Genomic DNA, 15,153 nt, shown 5'->3' on the forward strand with positions numbered 1-15,153 from the left:
GATGCAGAACTGGTTGCTGGAATATCTCCTTGAAACTGGATTTTTTTAAAAATTAATTAACTATAACCTCTTTGGGTAAGATTAATCAAACTTCAACAAATAAAGGAGAAAAAACAAACTTCATGTTTTTTGTCAAGTAGGATTCAAGTGGTTAGAGGGTGTGAAATTTGCTTTTCACAGAAGGGTTTTATTTCTGTTTGTTTCATTTTCTTTTCTTATCCCCTATTTCTCTTATTATACTTCACATGGAGACTATTTACTCTTGTGTTACTTTGAGTCTTTGTTTCTGAAATTTATTTTTTCTTTATCTGCTCATTCGTCCCTAAGTCCTGAAAGCTCTTTTCAGACCCTCCTTTTGGTTAGCCATAGCATTTCAGAGCTTTGTCATTTCTGATTTACACTGCTTTTGTAACTGAGCAGGACTCTATAGGGGTCTTCCTAGGACAGACCTCTCCCCTATATCCTCAGCTTTAGCTCCTCTCTGAAGTACCCACATAATACATTAGTTATTGCTGTGTTATTTAGTCACTAAGTCATGTCCAACTCTTTTTCGACACCATGGACTATATCCTACCAGGCTCCTCTGTCCATGGGATTTTCCAGGCAGGAATACTGGAATGAGCTGCCATTTCCTCCCCCAGGGGATCTTCCCAACCCAGGGATTGGATCCAACCCATGGCTCTGCGTTGACAGGGGTATTCTTTACCACTGAGTTACCTTGGCAGCCTGATTCATTAGTATCTGACATATATTCCCTGATTTTTCAGCTGCTAAAACTACCACCAAATGGAAGAAATTAACTACTTAATGATCGTGAGCACCTTGCCTTTAAAAATGTTTTGCTGAAAAAAAAAAAAGTTTTGCTGAAACCCTTCGGGGACTTGCAATCAAAAGGGAAAATGATGGAAAAATCCACACATTTTGAGGTGTGGGGAAGTAATTCTGGCTTATACCTGGTTTAACTTTACTGATCAAAGTAGCCTGTTTTATAACCTTTTGAACATGCACTGTACATCTGCTTTTGGGTCTTGAGATGGGGAATGCATTTGAAAATCAAAATGGAGTAGCTGTGGTTCAGACATCTAAGGTAAAACTAGGTTGCCATTACGGACATGATTTCTGGCACGTTACTGTATTGTTGGGAACTCGAATTTTCTGAGTTGTGTCATACTTAGGACTCCACCAGCCATTCTCAAAGCAGTGTCTGATGGCAGATGGCAGCTGCAAGCTTATAACCTCAAGGTCTTCTCTTGTAACTCTTAAAGTTTTAGACAATAAAATTGCTTCAGATCAGATGTTAGCAGAAAAAAGGAGATGTGTAGTGACCATCAGCTCCTGTTATGTATATGTTAATACCACATCAGAAGTTAAAATCAGCTTAGATAAAAGTAGACAACTGGCTCCCCGGCTACAAGTCTCCCCCAAACTGCCAGGTCCAGACTGGTTTTCAGACTTATTCTCCTGAAGTCTTCAGGAAATGATATCTATCTTGGTGTAAGGTCAGGCTACTCAAAATGGCTGCTGTCTTGCTCTCTGTACAACCCCTGCCCAACCAGTGTCTGCTTCACCTATACTAGACCCACATGACTGATGTTCCTACATACCTGTCCCAGACCCCAACTACTGACTGTTCTTATACTGGTTTTCCTGGCAACCAATGAGCCCACCTGAAGTCAATTACCCTATAACTGGTAATTTACCCTTCCCCCTGGGAGCAAAAACTGCCACCATGCTCTGCCCACCATCTGCTTCACATGGTGAGGTGTGGCTCCAGGATCTTGCCTCAGACATGTGAGCTCCCCCACCTATTAACCCACTGATGTCTCTGGTGCTGTCTCCAGGCCCTTTCTTTGGTCTTAAAACTAGGCAAGAACAGGATTTGTAGGCCTGTGGGATGCAGCCCAACACTTGTCTATTAAGTTTCAGTTGTCCCTCCTCCAGCTACTTCTAATTGGGTCGGCTGGCTCCAAAAGTGTGGACTAAGGGACTGAGATTTTAATTATACAAGACTTGGATCTAGGACCTGAAACTTGGAAATGTTGCCAATTCTGTCTCCATGTTACTGCACCAAACTTGGGTCCGCTCACCCCCATGCAGTGAAGCCAGTCTATTGATAACAGGTTGTGGTGAAGAAAAAGGAGCATTTATTGTAAAGGTGCCAATACTAGGAGGACAAGCGGCTGTTCCTCTAAACGCCCAAATTCCCCAAAAGGTTTCAGCAAAACATTTTTTTTTTAATTTTTATTTATTTATTTGGCTGCTCTGGGTCTTAGTTGTAGCATGTGGGATCTAGCTCCCTGACCAGGGATCGAACCTGGGCCCCCTGCACTGGGAGCTCAGAGTCTTAGCCACTGGACCACCAGGGAATTCTCATCAGCAAAACATTTTTAAAGGCCAAGTGAGGAGGGGTGTTCCATGGTATGTGATCAACTCATGCACAATTCTCTGATTGGTTGATGGTGATCTATCCTTAGGTTCCAGAAGGTCTGGGGCTACTGCTCAGATCATCAAACAGTTAATTTCTTCCATTTGGTGGTGGTTTTAGCATCTGAAAAACTCAGGAAATATGCATCAGATACTATTATCTAGGTACCTCAGCGGAAAACAGAGGATGTAAGGGAGGGGTCTGTTTGGGAAGGCCCCATAAGGTTCTGCTTGGTTACATCCGTTCCCCAAGTTGAGACAGGACTATACTCCATTTGAGCAGGGAGTAGCCAGAGGAGTTCTTTCCCCATCCCCTGAAAGATCTGAGGAAGGATGAAACAGGATTGGAGATTGAAACCAAGTTTCTCTGCCGAGTTTACGATGAACCTCTATCCAAAATATTATTCCCTTTCTTTATATATATATTTATTTATTTATGCACTTGGCCGCATCAGGATTTAGTTGCAGCACTTCACTGAATCTTCACTGAATCATGCAGGATCTTTCGTTGTGGCACACAGGCATAGTTACCCCTGCAGCATTGAACCTGTGTCCCCTACATTGCAAGGCAGATTCTTAATCACTGGACCACCAGGGAATTCTCACATTACTCCCTTTCTTGTCCAACACCTGTTCTCCTCAAGGTTGAGGGGTACAAAGTAAAGGGAGGAATTATAACTGAACAGAACCCTACAGGCCCTTCCTAGGACAGACTCCCCCCGACACACACACATCTTCTGTAGCTCCTCTCTGAAGTACCTGGGTAATAGTATCTGATGCATATTTCCTGAGTTTCTCAGATGCTAATACCACCACCAAGTGGAACTAATTGACCAGTTGATAATCCTGAGCCACTGGCCCCCAGGCCTTCTGGCACCTAAGTGATCACCATCAACAAATCAGAGAATTGTGCACCAACTAATCACTACCCTGGGACGCCCCACCATCACCTGCCTTTGAAAATGCTTAGCTGAAACCTTCTGGAAGTTGCGGGTTTTTTGAGCACAAACCACTCAGTCTCCTGCTCCAAACTCTGACATTTTGGTTTGTTTGGCCTCACTGGGTGAAGGGCACTAGAACTTCCATTCAGTAACACTTTTCCATAGCTTTATCACTTTCTTTTAACCTCATTTTGTATTATTACCTGAAAGGTTTTGTATCATAATTTTCTGCTGTGCCTTCATTATCTGTTGGCATGTTATTTGATTCTTTTTTCCTTTATTTCTTTTTTTAAAAATATTATTATTATTATTATTTTTACTGCACTGGATCTTTGTTGGAAAAGGCAATGGCAACCCACTCCAGTACTCTTGCCTGGAAAATCCCATGGACAGAGAAGCCTGGTAGGCTGCAGTCCATGGGGTTGTTAAGAGTCGGGCACAACTGAGCGACTTCACTTTCAATTTTCACTTTCATGCATTGGAGAAGGAAATGGCAACCCACTCCAGTGTTCTTGCCTGGAGAATCCCAGGGACAGAGGAGCCTAATGGTCTGCCGTCTATGGGGTCGCACAGAGTTGGACATGACTGAAGCGACTTAGCAGCAGTAGCAGGGTCTTTGTTGCTGCACACAGCCTTTCTCTAGTTGTGGGACGGGGTGGGGCCCCTCTCTAGTTGCGTGTGCAGGCTTCTCATTGTGATGGCTTCTTTTGTTGTGGAGCACAGGCTCAAGGGCATGCTGGCTCAGTAGTTGAGTTGCAGGATCAGTTCCTGTGGCATGTGCAAATTTCCTGGACCAGGGATCGAACCCCTGTCCCTTGCCTTGGCAGACAGACTCTCATCCACTGGACCACCAGGGAAATTCACCTCTTTTTCCTTATTATATCATTGGAAAAGGTTTGATCATAATCACTGGTCATGTTTAAAGTAGATGGGTTTTCCTGTGTGTTTAGGAGATGGGTGCTAAATAGGGAAGAGGCAAACCAGAGCTGCTTTTCTAGCTTCCCTGCTCGAGGGTCCCCTTTCTGCTTTGGCTCCAAAGCAGGGCTGGCTTCATGGGTATGTGGCCTGTATAGCCACACAGGGTCCTGCTCCAGGTTTCATGCTCTCCTGTTACCATCTTGAAATTTTTAATCACTTATGAACAAGGAGCTCTGGCTTTTCACTTTGCACTGTGCTCTGCAAATGACATAACTGATCCTGCCACAGATTGTTAAAAACCATGGCCTTTCTGTAGCCACCTGCCCAGTTCAGAACCTCTCCTGGCCAGTGTGTGAAAACTTTCTGTCTCCCACCAATGTTTCTGGCTTGCTCAATTCAGATTCCACTCCCAACAAGCTTCTTTTGCAGAGAGAGTCTCAGTTCTTCTGGATGGGAGATGGTATTGTGTATTTTTGAAGTTCTTGTCAATTTAATTTACCTTAGTACCCTATGACAGCCCTTAGTGGGTTCTTGTAGTTCTTTCTGGACTTACTTGCAAATGGAAACTATAAAGATGTTTCTCAGTTTTTCTCAGATTTGCCTACTGAACATTCCACTCAAAGTGGAGTACTTCTTTTGGAAGGATTTGTTGACAATTTCTGTGTCCTGGGACTGCTAAGATGATCAGAAAGTCACTTTATCCTCCCTCTATTAAACTCGCACAGCTATTAAACCCATAGGGATCCTGCTGATGTCAGAGTTTGGACTCACTCACTCAAAAATTCTGGAATTCATGGGCGTACCAGTCACTTGCTTTGCTTGAAGATGTTGCCTGTGGACTGTTTGTTTTGCTATCCTAGTTGCTATGAGGTGACTTGGAGAGATTAAAAAACTATATTGCCATCATGATCTTGGCCCCAACTAGAAGCTTTGACAAGAATGTTTCGGTTTGATGTATTTATTACAGGATCATTAACCATTAGGTAAGTACTACACCAAATTTCCAAGGACTGCTTTCTCGAACTGTCTTTATCCAGGCATGTATTATCTAAGAGGCTGAAGTAAACAATAGGAAAAGTGGTGTTGGAGAAGACTCTTGAGAGTCCCTTGGACTGCAAGGAGATCCAACCAGTCCATTCTAGAGGAGATCAGTCCTGGGTGTTCTTTGGAAGGAATAATGCTAAAACTGAAACTCCAGTACTTTGGCCACCTCATGCGAAGAGTTGACTCATTGGAGAAGACCCTGATGCTGGGAGGGATTGGGGGCAGGAGGAGAAGGGGATGACAGAGGATGAGATGGCTGGATGGCATCACTGACTCGATGGACATGAGTCTGAGTGAACTCCAGGAGTTGATGATGGACAGGGAGGCCTGGCGTGCTGCGATTCATGGGGTCACAAAGAGTCGGACATGACTGAGTGACTGAACTGAACTGAACACCAAATTTCCAAGGACTGCTTTCTTGAACTGTCTTTATCCAGGCATATATTATCTAAGAGGCTGAAGTAAACAATAGGAAAAGTAGTGTTATTGTAACTGGCAGGGCACATGTGCTCTCATTTATATACTGAACATTACAATTTTAAAATTTGGTTTAAAAAATAAAAACCTTCATTAAAGCTTCCATTTATGAGTCTTGTTAGCTGAGAACATAAATATGTCCATTACATTCTTCAAATCTGGCAAAGTAGTAAACCCTGGGATAACTAAAGCAGATAAAAGTCACCCAATCAACACCTAGAAAAGACACACCATTGTTTTAATTTTTTAATTGACATATAGTTGACTTATAATATCATGTAAGTTTCAGGTGAACAGCACAGCAATTCAATACACACACACACACACACACACACACACACACACATATGTACATACATACATACACGGGCTTCCCTGGTGGCTCAGACAGAAAAGAATCTGCCTGCAATGCTGCAATGTGGGAGACCTGGGTTCAGTCCCTGGGTTGGGAAGATCCCCTGGAGGAGGGCATGGCAACCCACTCCAGTATTCTTGCCTGGAGAATCCCACGGACAGAGGAGCCTGGTGGCCTGCAGTCCATGGGGTCAGAGCCTACTCAAAGTCATGTCCATCACGTCAGTGATGCCATCCAACCATGTCATCCTTTGTTGTCCCCTTCTCCTCCCACCTTCAATTTCTCCCAGCATCAGGGTCTTTTCAAATGAATCAGTTCTTTGCATCAGGTGGCCAAAGTATTGGAATTTCAGCTTCAGCATCAGTCCTTTCAATGAATATTCAAGACTGATTTCCTTTAGGATGGACTGGTTGGATCTCCTTGCAGTCCAAGGGACTCTCAAGAGTCTTCTCCAACACCACAGTTTGAAAGCATCAGTTCTTCAGTGCTCAGCCTTCTTTATACTCCAACTCTCACATCCACACATGACTACTAGAAAAACCATAGCTTTGACTAGATGGACCTTTGTTAGTAAAGTAATGTCTCTACTTTTTAATATGCTATCTAGGTTGGTCATAAGCTTTTCTTCCAAGGGGCAAGCATCTTTTAATTTCTTGGCTGCGGTCACCATCTGCAGTGATTTGGGAGCCCTCAAAAATAAAGTCTCTCACTGTTTCCATTGTTTCCCCATCTATTTGCCATGAAGTGATGGGACTGGATGCCATGATCTTCGTTTTCTGAATGTTGAGTTTTAAGCCAACTTTTCACTCTCCTCTTTCACTTTCATCAAGAGGCTCTTTAATTCTTTGCTTTCTGCCATAAGGGTGGTGGCATCTGCATATCTGAGGTTATTGATATTTCTCCCAGCAACCTTGATTCCAGCTTGTGCTTCATCCAGCCTGACATTTTGCATGATTTACTCTGCATGTAAGTTAAATAAGCAGGGTGACAATATACAGCCTTGATGTACTCCTTTCCCAATTTGGAACCAGTCTGTTGCTCAATCAGGGACCAAAAGAAGGAAAGCTGTATTAGTTTGGGAGATCAGAGAGGGCTTGGGTCCACACTCTGACTTTGGTTCCTCCTATTTTCTAAACTCAAGCTGCCCTCCAAGCTGAACTAAATCACACTCTTCATCAAGTCTTAGTGATTCTAACTAAATCACACTCTTCATCAAGTCTTAGTGATTCTACTTACTAGTTAAGCCTTACCTCCTCAATACCATTTTATAGCGACATTGCCCTTTCTTTGAATTCTGAAGTCCACAACACACAGTTTCATTTGTCTATATATGATTGTAGAACCAGTCTACAGTTGTTTTGAGTGTTTATTTGTATATTGCTTTTCTACAGCTGAACTATAAGCATTTCCACAAGAAAAGACAATTGAAGATGTAACTTCTATCTTATCTAACATAGAATGTGATACTGGGCACACAATGGACATCTAATAAGTACTTGTTAAAAAGGGAAGAAATAAGTGAGTAAATGAAGTTAGAGAGCTCAATTGCTGCAAACTAAAAAGAAAAGTTATGACCAACCTAGATAGCATATTCAAAAGCAGAGACATTACTTTGCCGACTAAGGTCCATCTAGTCAAGGCTATGGTTTTTCCTGTGGTCATGTATGGATGTGAGAGTTGAACTGTGAAGAAGGCTGAGCACCAAAGATTGATGCTTTTGAATGTGGTGTTGGAGAAGACTCTTGAGAGTCCCTTGGACTGCAAGGAGATCCAACCAATCCACTCTGAAGGAGATCAGCCCTGGGATTTCTTTGGAAGGAATGATGCTAAAGCTGAAACTCCAGTACTTTGGCCACCTCATGCGAAGAGTTGACTCATTGGAGAAGACTCTGTTGCTGGGAGGGATTCGGGGCAGGAGGAGAAGGGGACGACAGAGGATGAGATGGCTGGATGGCATCACTGACTCGATGGACATGAGTCTGAGTGAACTCCAGGAGTTGGTGATGGACAGAGAGGCCTGGCGTGCTGCGATTCATGGGGTCGCAAAGAGTCGGACATGACTGAGCGACTGAACTGAACTGAAGTTTGGTTTGCTACTTGAAATTTGATTAAATTGTTTGCACATATTTCCAAATGTGGGAGAGTAGAACTGCTTCTGAGATTTAAATGATACAATCATATTGGCCCATATTGGTTTTCTTTTGCAAGGTAAATAAGGATTCTGGTACTGATACAAAATGTTCCTCCAAGTGAGTTAAATTCCTACCTCACAATGTACAGCTTGTAAAGCATATAGCAAAATTGTGAAGTAGGAAGAATATAAGCCTTGGAAGAAGGGGCACCTAGAATCAAATCCTGAGATGTCATTCACCAACTAGGTGGTCTTGGAGAAGTTAATGAGCATCACTCAATCTGCCTCATGTCTTTATATCTATTTTGTGTACAATTACAGGTTTGCATTCATTTTATGTTCTCAATTCAGCTCAATATAACAGGTTTACAAGTCTCAACATTGTGTATTAATTGGTACTATTATACAAGCTTTGTGATGTTGTTCTAAAATTGTGTTAGGGCCCCCAAAGTTTCTATCATTATGGGACAGATCTAGAGAATGTCTTTAGCTTCCTGTCACATAGACGAGATCTTTCCTCCCAAGCCCCCATCACGTACTGTTGGAATATTGTTTGAAAATTGTAACATCTAAAACTTTTTAAAAAAACATGGTCCTAATTCTTAAACTTGCCCTACATGCAAAGCAGTAATTATAGGCTTCAGAACTGTAGAATTTTGTTCTGAGTTTGATGTAAAAAGGAACAGAAGCGTCTTTCTACCATATCAATACAGCAACTCATCCTATGATAAAGAAAGAGGTCAAATTCAATTCATTATTTTTTGTCAGCATCCTGCCAATACAGGTTCTCCTAGGCCATCAAGTTAACAGGTCTAATATCAAGAGAGTAGTTAATAAAGGAATCAGTTTCTCTTTTCCAGCTATTTTCTTCTTAGACTACAAAGCTAATGAGGCTGTTTAAATATGTTGACAAGAAAGAAAAAATATTTTTAAGAACTCTTATTTTTGTCTTCTATCCTCCATTTCATCCTGCTACCAAAACTTGCAGTTGAGGTCAAACTGAGAGCTCACAAATTTCATTCATAGATATGTAGAACAAATGTTTCCAACACTACCCTTCTGATGAACAGCTGAAAAACACAATGAAAATAGCAACACATGGATGGCGAATCATACGAGACAGTATCTCGAGAAAACAGGACAAAAATAACCTTTCTTTTTAGAAAGCTTTCCATCTGTTCTCCAAAGATACGTGCCTTTGGTGTATGTACACATGCATGTGTGAACAAACACTAAATAAGTCAAACGGTAGATGATGTAAGATAGTGTAAAGACTGAGATACTATTTGACATTTTATTTATTATATTGATTTTTTGGTTACACTGGGTCTTCCTTGCTGCTTGCAGTCTTTCTCTAGTTGTGGCAAATGGGGGCTACCCGTCATTGTGGTGCATAGGCTTCTCATTGTGGTGGCTTATCTTGTTGTGAAGCACGGGCTTTAGGGTGCTCAGGCTTCAGGAGTTCCGGCACGTGGGCTCAGTAGTTGTGGTGCGTGGACTTATTTGCTCTGCAGCATGTGAAATCTTCCTAGACCAGGGATCAAACCTCCTGTCTCCTGCACTGGCAGGCAGGTTCTCAACCACTGGACCCCCATGGAAAGTCCTATTTGACATTTCTGAGACTTTTAAAAAATACTTTAGAGAGATTTTCTATAATTAAGTATGTAGTCAATTTTTGTAAGCAGTCTCCAGTGTTTGAGAAAAATATCTGTTCACAAGCTGTTGGGTTTGGTTCTACATAATCCATTAGCTCAAGCTTGTTGATTGTGTTGCTTGACTCTTCTATACACTTAAGTTTTCCTCTTCTTAACCTATATCTCTCTGAATGAGGTGTGTTAAAATTCTGTACTTTTAGAATTTTGTAAATTTAAAAGATAGTTTTAAAATTCTCTATGCAGTACTGGCTTTTTTTTTTTTTCTTTATATATTTGGAAGATCTGTTAGATGCATTCCAATTCATGACTGTTATAGATATGTATTTTTTTCCTTTTTAATACTATGTAACAAGTTACTTTATCCCAAATAATACCTTTTTGACTTGAGGATTATTTCATTTGACATGCATATTGTGGATATCTCATTTCTTTCTGTTCTTGGGTTGGCCTATTTTCTTCATCTCTTTTGTCATCATATTTAAAGAATTTTTATCGATTAAAAAAAATCTAAAGTGATGCACACCCTGGACACCATGGGCTTGGCTGAGAACCGGGGCCCCAGGTGGAGGAGATGCAGGATGCTGACAAGTGTAGTATGTCCACGACCAGCATCTATTTCCACATGATCAGACAATTACTCAGCAAAGGTCCTATTTCAATGACCAAGAACCCCTTGACTCTGCTTTGTCAGGAGGAGCTGGTGGGGGCTCTGATGAATCTCAGTAAGGTCTTCTGCTTGGTCCCTGGAAGATTGTCCATCTGCAGCTCTACATGGAAATACATAGTGGCAGTTGCTGAAGTCCGGAGTGACTGTCCCCACCTGAGTACTTAGATGCGTCATTACTAGTAGGTATTCTTGCATGTGTGTGTAAAGTCACTTCTGTCGTGTCCAACTCTTTGTGACCCTATGGACTGTAGCTTTCCAAGCTCCTCTGTCCATGGGATTCTCCAAGCAAGAATACTGGAGTGGGTTGTCATTTCCTTGTCCAGGAGATCTTTGCTGCCCAAGAATCTAACCTGCATCTCTTAAGTCTTATGCTTTAGCAGGCAGGTTCTTTACCACTAGCTCCACCTGGGAAGCCCCAGTAGGTATTAGAAAAGCCAAGTGTAAAAATGTTGGCCAGTCCTTGCAGGAGAAGTTGGACAAAAATGAGTTTAATCTTCCAGCCAAGGGACAGAAAACTACTCATATCACCCCTCATGTCACCCTCCTGGCATCTTTAGTAGAAGGTGAGGCTGTTTGTTTGGCCTAGGACTTTGCCCATGTCTGCAAAGCAGAATTTCCTAGTAAATCCATGGCTGAGTATTTAACCAGACCTCATCTCAGAGGACCAGAGAAGGCAATGGCACCCCCCTCCAGTACTGTTGCCTGGAAGATCCCATGGATGGAGGAGCCTGGTAGGCCGCAGTCTATGGGGTCGCTAAGAGTCAGACACGACTGAGCAACTTCACTTTCACTTTTCACTTTCATGCATTGGAGAAGGAAATGGCAACCCACTCCAGTGTTCTTGCCTGGAGAATCTCAGGGACAGGGGAGCCTGGTGGGCTGCTGTCTATGGGGTCGCACAGAGTTGGACATGACTGAAGTGACTTAGCAGCAGCAGCAGCATCTCGGAGGACAGCATGTGATGGCAGCTAGGAAGAATATGCTGCTGGCTGCACATCAAGTGTGTAAAGGATTCACACACCTTCTCAATCAAGGCTGAACTCCCAATGGGAACAACCAGCCCACCCCATTCCTAGAGACCAACATCCAGAACTGCTTGTCTCATTTCAGCCTGATTATCCATGGACTTGGCAACCAGGCCATCTGCGCTGCTGTGTCTACCCTGCAGAACTACATAAAAGAAGCCCTGAGAGATGGACCATCCTGGAGACCACAGTCCAGCCCATCCTAGCAAAACCCTAGAGAAGATGGAGAAGCACAAGAAGTAAAGTGGTGGTGAACCAGGGGCTGAAGAGTCTAGAAGGAAACGGACTCCCAAACCATCTCCACCAGGGCAGACTGGCACCTCACTTGCCTGGGGGACAGAGTTGTTACCCACCTTCCTATGAAAAAGGCCTCAGTTGATTTCCAGGTCTTCACATGCCCACCTGGATTCCTTAGTAATTAAGGAGTGCTGAAGTGTCTCCATAACTCTGTGGATGAGATGTCAGAAGGTGATAAGTGCTGGTTCTTTACGCATTAAGCTTATGTTTTATTTTTGTGGAACTCCATTCTTCCTTTCTCTGTAAGTGGTGGTACAAGTTTTAGAACCTCTTAAATAAATTCCCCGGGCTAGCAAAAACCCACACACACTTGGCTGTTGAAATATCAAATGATATGATTCAGATCAACAATAACTTTCAGTGTTAAGCTAAAAGTATATAGCTTCTTCAGTCTCATCTTACATACCATAGAAGGCAAGGATCCTATCCCCAAATAACCAGTGGTTAATAGGTGGTATTTGACACACTTTAAAACCCCTTGTTCAAAAGGGCCCTTTGGGTTTTACGAAACTTGTAGAAACAAAGCCTACTGATGATTTTATGTTTTCCTTAAAACAAAAAACTTTGAAAGTTAACTTTTCAAATAGGAGACTCTTTGAAATGACATGTTTGTTTTTTTTTTAAAGTACAGAGCTTTATTCTGCATGTTTATTTCATATCTTGGTGTTTCGAAGAAACTTGAAAAGGGAGGCATGAAGCATTGTTTTTTTGCTGTCTGTCATGCCCAAGTCCCAGAGGAGGCTCTGTGTTTTAAGAAACTGCATTGAATCTACAGATTTTATTTATGCATAATTTAATGGGGTCTGTAAATATGGGTGCACTTCTCATGATGTTTTGAGAAATGGGATTTGATTTTAATATTAATTTTTAAAGGTGACAGGGTAATCTAAGGTACATTTTTAGGTTTTATTTGTGTGTACACTCCTATTAAGAGTTAAGAGGATCCTGAGCTTTGTTCTTGACTCTGGAAGACATATTTAATTGAAGCTTTCAGTTCACAAAGCAATAACTTTATCTCATTTCTGTTGGGCTGAACCCAAAGATGTCTGTGTGGGTGAACAAGGAGTTTTAGAATTGAACTCTTTGCCTCTCAGTGTCCCCTAAATAATTGTTGAATATATGAAACCTGTGTAATAAAAAGTATTCTTGATAGAAAAAATCTGAGGTGAGAAACTATAGCTGAGTTGAATAACTACATATATTTGTGATTACTAATATCTTTATTTCTAACATCTTTTTCATTTTCTGTGTATCATGCCTTCTCGTGGTTTCTATTTTTTACTGATTTTTAAAAATTTCTTTTTTTCTCTCATTTGTAAGTTATCGTTCCATTTCTTTCTTTTAATGCAAACCTTTAAATGCTTAACATGCAATACTTGGCCTAAAAAGTTAGTATCTTTACCCTCCACCTGAACAAGAGAAGATCTGGGAACACAAACTCTAAGCATAATCCTCCTATCTTCCATGTTTTTGTTGCCTAGTATTTAGTTGCCCCTTGTTTCTTAACCTCCATTGTTATTGTTTTTATAGTTAATATTTATTTAGATTTGAACTCCATGTTGAGCAATGACAACTCATATTACTCTTACATCCCAGTTCTTTATCTTGGGTTCAGTTTCCTTCTTATTGAAATATATCCTTTAGAGTTTTTTCAGCAAAGTTCTATGCATGTCAACTCTCTCATTCTTTGTTTTTCTAAAATTATCTTTGTTTTGACTCAGTCTTGAATGAACTCAATCTTACTGACAATAGAATTGAAGTTAACAGTTGAAGATAGTATTCAGTTATCTTTTGACATTATTGTTAAGCCTCAGTCTAATTTTTGTTCTTTGGTCTTTTTTCCTGTTTTATCATATTTTTGGTATTTTGCAGTTTCACTGTGTGGACCTTACCCCATTCTCTCTACTCTCTCCTATTGGAATCTAATTAGATGTGTATTGTACCTTCTTATTCTTGCTTCCATGTTTCTTAGGTTTTTTGGCTATATTTTCCAACTCTTCATTTCTCTTTGCTGGATTATAAGTAATTTTCACAGGTTTGTTTTCAGCTCTTTAACATAGACATTAAATTTCAATTTTGATTACTTTTTCAAATAACTCTCTTCAGATACTATTTTTTTCATGTTTTTCATTATTGTTTTAACTCCTATTTTAAAACGTCTCACTTTAAAGTCTCCTTTTATATATAGCTTAAAAGTCAGTGCATTACTCCCTCAATAATAACTTCATTAAGTAGTTTGCTATGTATCCTTCTAGTGTTTCTTTATACAAATATAAGGATTTTAAAATGTGTATTGATTTTTCTCCCTTGTTTACCGTAAGGCAACTTTATATACTATAATAACATTGGTCTGTTTTGCTTTTTGTATGTAAAAACATGACCTCATTCCTTTATGCCTTTACGTAGCTTTCCATTGTGTGGATATATCATGGTTAATTTAACCAATACCCTACACTTGGATTGTTTCTAGTTGTTTTGTTTTTTTTTAACACTTAAAGATAATATTGTAGTGAATGTCATTTTAAGAGCATTCAGCTATATGGGATAGAGTCACAGAGTGGGATTGCTGGGTCAAAGCATAACTATATTTGTAATTTTAATAGATATAACTCAATTGTTCTTCATAGTGGTTAGAACATCTTGTGCCCCACCAACAATCATGTATGTGCCTTCCTGATTCTCCACAGTATCACTAGTAATGAAAGTGTTAATCTCTCAGTCGTGTCTGACTCTTTGCAGGGACTCTTACACCAGGGACTGTAGCCCACCAGGCTCCTCTGTCCATGGGATTCCCTAGGCTAGAATACTGGAGTGGGTTCCTATTCCCTTCTTAAGGGGATATTCCTGATGCAAGGATTAAACCCAGGTCTCCCACATTACAGGCAGATTCTTTACTGTCTGAGCCACGTGGGAAGCCCATATCACTAGCAGAGTATGTGTCAAATTTCTTTAACAATTAAATTTTTTTTCATTTTATATTATAGTTGATTTAATAATGTTGTGTTAGTTTCAGGTATATAGCAAAGTGATTCAGTTATACATATATATTCTTTACCACCCTGAATGTCTGATCTCATCTTTAATCATTTTAACATACATCATATTATCTCTTTTAGATTATTACAATGTCTCTAGTTCTTAGTATCTTCCTGAATATTGTTTGTGGACTTCTCCTTCATTGAGGATCCTTTCTGCTCATGTTCATAATTTGTGTTAGTG

The 15,153-nt window shown here is 40.7% G+C and overlaps 1 pseudogene; it reads left to right on the top strand.

The window, feature by feature from the left end:
- The window catches only part of LOC128069593 (transcription factor AP-2 gamma-like), a 68,298-nt pseudogene extending 56,418 nt beyond the window's left edge, over positions 1–11,880 (top strand).
- Positions 11,881–15,153: the final 3,273 nt, after the last annotated feature.

The sequence above is a fragment of the Budorcas taxicolor genome, chromosome X, assembly GCF_023091745.1.
Source record: "Budorcas taxicolor isolate Tak-1 chromosome X, Takin1.1, whole genome shotgun sequence".
Taxonomy (NCBI): domain Eukaryota; kingdom Metazoa; phylum Chordata; class Mammalia; order Artiodactyla; family Bovidae; genus Budorcas; species Budorcas taxicolor.